This window comes from Odontesthes bonariensis, chromosome 20 (assembly GCF_027942865.1).
Source record: "Odontesthes bonariensis isolate fOdoBon6 chromosome 20, fOdoBon6.hap1, whole genome shotgun sequence".
In the NCBI taxonomy this organism is placed as follows: domain Eukaryota; kingdom Metazoa; phylum Chordata; class Actinopteri; order Atheriniformes; family Atherinopsidae; genus Odontesthes; species Odontesthes bonariensis.
This window is the reverse complement of record NC_134525.1, coordinates 19,170,080-19,179,007: the sequence shown is the minus strand read 5'-3', so window position 1 is coordinate 19,179,007 and position 8,928 is coordinate 19,170,080.

Below are 8,928 nucleotides of genomic sequence, written 5' to 3'. Positions count from 1 at the left end.
GTCTGACGCACTCTGTTTTAGCAGCTATATTTGCTGTTGGCAGCAGGGTCCCGTCTGCAGCGTGTATGAGCGCTAAAGTTTTTACAGACACTGGCAGAGCTTTTAAAATGAGATGATAGTGACAGGCAGAACACTGGATGATGTTAAGTTCATGAACAAACATGATTCAGAAATTTGATATTTGTGCACTCTTATTTGAGCAAAGCATTGTGGCATGTAATTTCATACCAAGTGAACCAGTCATGGTTGCTATGGTCTGTAGTTGAATCCATACAGTTTGAAGAGATTCGAGGGATATGCATCTTCTAGTGGTCATGGAAGCAGCTCAGTGTGAAGGTTGAAAATCCTTTACAGTGACGGGCACATTGTAACAATTGCCACGTGTTGGTCTTGAGCATGTGCCATGAATGATTGAAAACGCTGTCCATAACATGCCATCCATTCAGTGTCATTTGTGTAAAAAAAAAAAAAAATATTCATGTAACTGACTGAAAAAGAGTAAAACTCCAAAACCCTAATATGACCTCTTAAGGTCTCCACACAGGAAACCAGTGCTGCTCATGCTGCGATAAGGTAGCTGCTCAATATCTGAAAAAAAAAAAAGCAAGTATAAAACTCTCCCACGAGTATGACAGTTGCCCTCGGTTGCCACTCTTTCTTAGTCACTAGTTTACAGGCAATAACATGATTGTGCCATTACCATGATAAAACTGAATTTTCGAGATTGAGCCCATGAAAAGAAAAGGGAACGTGTCCCACAGAGTTCATAGCGCCATCTTAAAACCGCTGTTCCATCAGTCCAGCCGCACTTAATCTAAATTAAATGATCAGCTCCAGATGATGGTTATTTGCAGGGATTATCCTCTTTCATCCTGACTGGCAGATACTCCAGCTGCCTTGTCTCTCTTAACAAATGGATTTAAGAGGGATCTAACAGCATGGGTGGTCTTGCTGAAAGGTTTATGGTTTACATTTTATTTTGCTCACACTCCTTCTTGTTCACAGAACAACATAACTTTTTGTCATAATTGCTTGTCGTATCAGCTTTGAAAGATAAAACACACAGTGAATTTCACAGCTGATTTAATCCTGCATTTAAATACATTTTCATCTTCATTACACTGTAATAATCACCATTTTTAAGGTAGTCATGAATCTGGTAGTCACACAGACACAGATTTCTCCTCTCTCAATGCAATATAATGTCTCTGACTGACAGTTAATGACAGGCATGAAGTCTAAATCTTTTTTTTTTTTTATATTTTTTGGGGCTTTTTATGCCTTTATTGTAAAGGACAGTGGAGAAAGACAGGAAGCAGAGAGAGGGGGAATGACACGCAACAAAGGGCCGTCCGATGCGGGATTCGAACCGGGGCCAGCTGCAGCGAGGACTATAGCCTCTGTACATGGGGCGTCTGCTGCTGTACCCACTACGCCACAGACTGCCCCAGATTTTGACAGTCTTAACTTGCTGATGTTCAAAGATTGCAGTGTCAGCGGAGAAAGCTATACGTTGATAGACTAGATTGGTCATCTCTAGAAGGGGTACTTGTTCCCCATAATTGTGAAGTTATTCAGCTAATTAGTAATACCATCCATCCATTTTCTATACTAGCTTAATGCAATCAAGGGTCACAAAGGGGGCTTGAGCCTATTCCAGCTGCCATTTGGCGAGAGGCAAGGTACACCCTGGACAGGTTGCCAGTCCATCACAGACACAAATGAGACATATAACCATGCAATCTCACTCAGAGGGCCAATTTAGAATCAGCAATCAACCTAAAATGCATGTTTTCAGACTGTGGGAGGAGGCCAGAGTACCTGGAGAGAATCCACACATATCTGGGGTGAAAAATGCAAACATGCAAAGAGGCCTCAGATGGGGAACCTCACTAATGCTGTGAGGCGACGGTACTAACCACAACACCACTGTCAGGATCTGGGTGTTTTTTGTGGTGTTTTTGTATTTAATTATTGGTTCTGTTTTTGCTCAGTGCTCTCTGTTCTTTCTTTATAAGATCAGTTTTTGTTTCACCTTAGCTTTGCTTTTTTCCTCATATTCAGTTACGTTTAATTACTCCTTGTGTGTTCTTTGTGTTAGTTAGATTATTTCCCCGTTATTATTCTGGTATGTTTTCCCTTTGCTTCGATTGTCCTAAGTTAGTGTGCTCTGCCTCTCCCCCTGTGTTTTGCCATCTCTCTCTCTCTCTCTCCTCAGTCTGTCTCCTGCCATCGGCCCTTTTTATTCAACAAAGGACTAGGAGGAAGTATAAACTTATTTAATTCTATTAAAACCTACCCCCCCCCCCCCCCCCATGAGCTGTCACCGTGGTGGGGGGGTTTGCGTGCCCCAATGAGTCTGGGAGCCTTGTTGTCCGGGGCTTTAAGCCCCTGGTAGGGTCACCCATGGCAAACAGATCCTTGATGAGGGACCAGACAAAGAACAGCTCATAAAACCCCTATAATGATGGACAATATTGGACACTGTGTACCCTTGCCCAGACGCGGGTCACCGGGGCCTCCCCCTGGAGCCAGGCCCAGGGGTGGGGCCCGCCGGCGAGCGCCTGGTGGCCGGGTCTGTGCCCATGGGGCTCGGTTGGGCACAGCCCGGAGAAATTACACGGGTCCCCCTTCTGACGGGCTCACCACCCGTGGGAGGGGCCATGGGGGTCGGGTGCAGTGTGAGCTGGGTGGCAGCCGAAGGCGGAGACCTTGGGGGTCTGATCCTCGGCTACTGAAGCTGGCTCTTGGGACGTGGAATGTCACCTCTCTGCTGGGGAAGGAGCCTGAGCTGTTGTGCGAGGCTGAGCGGTTCCGGCTAGATATAGTCGGACTCACCTCGACGAATGGCTTGGGCTCCGGAACCAGCCTCCTCGAGAGGGGTTGGACTCTCTTCCACTCTGGAGTTGCCTACGGTGAGAGGCGTAGAGCAGGTGTGGGCATACTTATTGCCCCCCTGCTGTGCGCCTGTACATTGGGGTTTACCCCGGTAGACGAGAGGGTAGCCTCCCTCCGCCTTAGGGTGGGGGGACGGGTCCTGACTGTTGTTTGTGCTTATGCACCAAACAGCAGTTCAGAGTACCCACCCTTTTTGGAGTCCCTGGAGGAGGCACTGGAGAGTGCTCCTCCAGGAGACTCCCTCGTCCTGCTGGGGGACTTCAATGCTCACGTGGGCAATGACAGTGAGACCTGGAGGGGCGTGATTGGGAGGAATGGCCCCCCCGATCTGAATCAGAGTGGTGTTTTGTTGTTGAACTTCTGTGCTCATCACGGACTGTCCATAACGAACACCATGTTCAGGCATAAGGGTGTCCATATGTGCACTTGGCACCAGGACACCCTAGGCCGCAGCTCGATGATCGACTTTGTGGTCGTATCGTCGGACTTGCGGCCTTATGTCCTGGACACTGGGGTGAAGAGAGGGGCGGAGCTGTCAACTGATCACCACCTGGTGGTGAGTTGGCTCCGCTGGTGGGGGAGGAAGCCGGTCAGACCTGGCAGGCCCAAACGTATTGTGAGGGTCTGTTGGGAACGACTGGCGGAATCCCCTGTAAGGAAGAGTTTCAACTCCCACCTCCGGCAGAGCTTCAACCATGTCCCGGGGGAGGTGGGGGACATTGAGCCCGAATGGGCCATGTTCCGTGCCTCCATTGTTGAGGCGGCCGACTGGCGCTGTAGCTGTAAGGTGGTCGGTGCCTGTCGTGGGGGCAACCCCGAATCCGCTGGTGGACACCAGTGGTGAGGGAAGCCGTCAAGCTGAAGAAGGAGTCCTATCGGGCCTTTTTGGCCAGTGGGACTCTGGAACGCGGCCTTGGCGGTTGCTGAGGCAAAAACTCGGGCTTGGGAGGAGTTCGGGGAGGCCATGGAGAATGATTTCCGGAAGGCCTCGAGGAGTTTCTGGTCCACCATCCGGCGGCTCAGGGGGGGGAAGCGGTGCACCGTCAACACCGTGTATGGTGAGGGCGGGGCTCTGCTGACCTCAATTAGGGACGTCATGAGTCGGTGGGGGGAATACTTCGAGGGCCTCCTCAATCCTACCGACACGCCTTCCGATGAGGAAGCAGAGTTGGGGAGCTCGGACGTGGGGCCTCCCATTTCTGGGGCTGAGGTTGCCGAGGTGGTCAAAAAACTCCTCGGTGGCAAGGCCCCTGGGTTGATTATGTCCGTCCTGAGTTCCTCAAGGCTCTGGATGTTGTAGGGCTGTCTTGGTTGACACGCCTCTGCAGCATCGCGTGGACATCGGGGGCAGTGCCTCTGGACTGACAGATCGGGGTGGTGGTCCCCCTCTTTAAAAAGGGGGACCGGAGGGTGTGTTCCAACTATAGGGGGATCCCACTCCTCAGCCTCCCTGGTAAGGTCTATTCGGGGGTACTGGAGAGGAGGATCCGCCGGATAGTCGAATCTCGGATTCAGGAGGTGCAGTGTGGTTTTCGTCCTGGCCGTGAAACAGTGGACCAGCTCTATACCCTCGGCAGGATCCTGGAGGGTGCATGGGAGTTCGCCCAACCGGTCTACATGTGTTTTGTGGACTTGGAGAAGGCGTTCGACCGTGTCCCTCGGGGACTCTTGTGGGGGGTGCTCCGGGAGTATGGAGTACAGGACTCCTTGATATGGGCTGTTCGTTCTCTGTATGACCGGTGTCAGAGTTTGGTCCACATTGCCGGCAGTAAGTCGGACATGTTTCCTGTGAGGGTTGGACTCCGTCAGGGCTGCCCTTTGTCACCGATTCTGTTCAGAATTTTTATGGACAGAATTTCTAGGCGCAGCCAGGGCGTTGAGGGGGTCCATTTTGGCGACCTCAGAATCGGGTCTCTGCTTTTTGTGGACGATGCGGTTAAGTTGGCGTCGTGGGGCCGTGACCTTCAGCTCTCACTGGAGCGGTTCGCAGCCGAGTGTGAAGCGGCTGGGATGAGAATCAGCACCCCCAAATCTGAGACCATGGTCCTCAGCCGGAAAAGGGTGGAATGCCCTCTCCGGGTCGGGAATGAGATCCTTCCCCAAGTGGAGGAGTTCAAGTATCTCGGGGTCTTGTTCACGAGTGAGGGACGAATGGAGCAGGAGATTGACAGGCGGATTGGTGCGGCGTCTGCAGTGATGCGGGCTCTGCACCGGCCCGTCTTGGTGAAGATTGTATTGTATTTAAAACATTACAACAATACATGCCCAGTAATATTGTTGTAATGTTTTAAATACTTGAACGCAGTTTTTCTAGAGAAAATAATTGCTTTGTATTTGGGAGTATCGTCCATTGACTCTTTTGGGCTTTCACGTGCGTGAGCATACCGACAACCGGTAAGTGACATGCTGTTTATAATGTTGTTTTGTAACGTCCCCATGCCAGTAATGTGAGAACCATGCATATGGTTTTGGTGGTAAGGCTTGTGACTTTATTGTCGGATGGTTTATAAAGTGGTGTGACGTTTCTGCAGTGTGCAAGTTGTTGTTTTACGTGGAAGGGTTAGCGCTTGCCCCTAGCCACCACGTAGTTGGCTAGCATGACAGGCTGCGCAAACAGCGCAATCGCCGCACAGGGAGCGCCAATTTGCACCAGTCTGTGTCCTACTGTCAGTATTTGACAACCTCTAGCAATGGGATTGCGCTTCAAATGCCCCGGAGTTCCCCTTTAAGTCTTTCCCTTAACACAAAATCCAAATGTGGAGGTAGGAGGGACGCTGTATGGCACAATATGTGCAGCCCTTTCATTCATTCATGCATTTATGTTGCATAAAAAAGACCAACTTTTGACTCAGCCATTTGAGAGAGGCTAATTGTATCAGTGCATCAGTTTGGATTAAATCACCGATAATCATAAAAGTGTAATGGGATTAATGTGATTAAAAGCACATCAACAGAATACGGATCTGGAACATGACAAGCTGAATTCAGGTATCTGAATTAGGCTGTGTGTTTTGGAATCACAGCTCTGTTGATCTGAGCCTGGCCACAGTAACCCATAAAAACAACTTTAATAAGAAGGTCACACCTGACCTGATGAATAAGATTATGATTAGTCTTCTGGAGTTGGACCGTATGAAATTACTCTGAGCCTTGGTGGATTTAATCAAAGTAAGTCGCTCTGGCACCCACCCCTATCTTTTTAATCTTTTGTCTCAGGTCTTCTAACCAGGTGACATCATGCACTTAGCCTTTTTCTATTAATTTCAGCTGCATCACTCTTGACTCTCATGTCAGCTGTCTTGAGTTCAGCAGTCTCTCTGAGTCTCTTCAGCATCTGAAGTTGACGGTTGTTCTTTATTTTCAGGATAGAAAAACTTTGATCCTTACACTTGACGCTACTTGTGTTACTGTACAGGTTCTTCCATTAAGAAGCATGTGACAAAAATGTTGGAAAACAACTTGTTTACAGATTTGTTGGAATGTTAGAAGTCACCTTTCAAAACTCTGCTTGCTTTGTGGATTTGAGTGTCTATAGAGGAACCCAAGGGACCAATGTACCTGTGTATTCAGCCGTGTTTGGATATCTTCTGTCTGCATTTATAACTGTGAGAGAGGCTTTTACTCTCACACTGTGTTACAGCTATGACATGTTGATCCGCTCAGGTACCCCACACCTTGAGGCTTGTTCCTTATGCTTATCAGGATGAAGAATTTATAAATTTGGAGCCTTTGATGTTCTCTGCTTGGGGTTAAAACTGAACTACAAGCCAAATTCCAAAAAAGTTGCGAGGCTGTATAAAATGCAAATAAAAACAGAACAGAATTCAACGATTTATAAACCAAAATGTTAATCCCAATAGAACATAGAAAAGTGAGACATTTTCTTTTTCATAAAACATAAACTCATGGGCTGCACGGTGGCGTGGTGGTTAGCACCGTTGCCTCACAGCAAGCTTCCATGCAGCCATGAGTGAAGTGTGTATTGAAAATGGCTAAATAAAAATGAGCTCATCTTTAAACTGAGCAAGCAACACATAAACAATAACATAACAAATGATGTGATGTGTGAACTGGTATGCATTTTGGCTGCTAGTTTATAATCCAACCATTTATTTTATAAATCTGCAGAGTAGTTTATGCTGAACTTACAAAACTGTTCACTCGTTAGCTTTTTAACAAGTTTTTGCTCTGTTTACAGACCTAAAATCACCCCCCAAAAAAGAGAAACAAGTTTTCCCAGTTTTCTAAAACTGCACTTATTCTTTGATGTTGCTTTCATTATTATGCCTATTTAGCTGTGGCGCAAACATTGTATTGATATGCGACTGACAAATCAGGGCAGAGTCTGCACCTAATCGTTGCAAGGAATGGGAGAAGAAATCAGGTTCCTGCATGTGTGAACAATTTCTCCGTGACTGAGATATTTTTGTTGAAAAGAACCACGTTCCTAGCTTTATGAATCAGGCAAAAATAATGTCTATGTGCATTTCTGCCTTTGTGCACACACACAGTTTTATGCACCTACCCCAGGTATTATACAAGGGCTGAAAGCAAAATTAGAATAAACATGAGAAACAAGTTCAACAATATGAAACAGAAACTAAAACTAACCAAAGAAGAAGAAGAAAAAAAATGAAAGAGTAAGGCTGACTGGAATAAAGAACATGAAAATAAAGCAAATACTAACAGCATATAGCACTGGAAACTTTAGCTTATTCAATTAACCATGTTGGCAGGCAATTTCCTCTCAATTCCAACATTGCTCTCCAAAGGCAAGTGCGAAAACTGGAATTCCAAGGTAACGAGTCCTCTTGACAGCAATAACATTACCACTCTCTCAGAAAAACCTCTGAATGTTTTATTCCCCTTAAACAATTGATCATTGTGGTTGATTTTCTAGTGAGGTTGAGCTGCAGGGTCTTCATCAGAAATCTGAAAACCAGTGAGTTGACTGTTTAAACCCTAAATGCCAGTGAAAATCATGTGGTATGATATGACTAAAGCTGTTTGCTATGTCTGACATAGACTTGATGACGTGTATACTTGTTATCTTCCACGTATGTCACTGTTTATTCTGTGTCTAAAGGTATGAACTTCTCATCCATGCACAGACCACACTCTCACTGGCATCCTTTGATGTACTACATTTTGCTTTAAAAATGCTTTCGTAATCCTCTTCATTTACTCTTTTTGCTTTCATTCAGGTCCTGCCCTTTTATGAAAATCAAAGAGCACTCAGATAGGCTTAAATTTATTCTATCAGTCCAACATTAACTGCTTCTGTGAGACTGACCTATAAAAGAAATGTTAGAAAGGTAAACAGATAAAACTTATTTTATCAGTGATTTGTAATTCACCCTCCAGTTTTGATGCTTCATTGAAGAACTCTGCCAGCAAATCCAGCCCTGACAAAAACACGTTTCTATCACAACATCGAGCCAAGACTTTAGATACTCCATGAGTCACATTTTCCCCAAATGGATTATGCATTCAAGCCAAAAGTGAGATCAGACATCCTGTCATTGTACAAATGTGAGGTGAAACTTCCTAAACTTGTTTACACCCTGGTTAAGCATGAATCAAAGAGTGCAGCTATGAAACCATTTCTTTTGTAGTGTGTGTTATTAATGACAGATCCCTTTAAGCAGTGGCTGTAAGTGAAAGTGTTTGAGGAATGCCTTTCTTATAAACTAAAAATAAAAGTATAACAGAATGCGCTTTAAAGAATTGAGATCAAAGAGCTGCACAACAAAGCACCCATAGATTCAGAGAATTAAAGGAAAAGTTGGGCGACATGGATTGATTTATGCTTATTTTATTCTTCAATATTTTAAGTTCTATGTAAAGCACTTTGAATAACCTATTTGTGTAAAACGTCAAATACAGCTGTCACTCCAGCTAATATCTACTCGTTGAATTTTTTGAGGTTTTGACACATGCACGATGGAAAAACATACAGCAGTAAGCAACAGTATGTGAACCTCTTACACGTTTTTCTGTGAGACTGGGTTGTGATATCGGAGTCAGCTA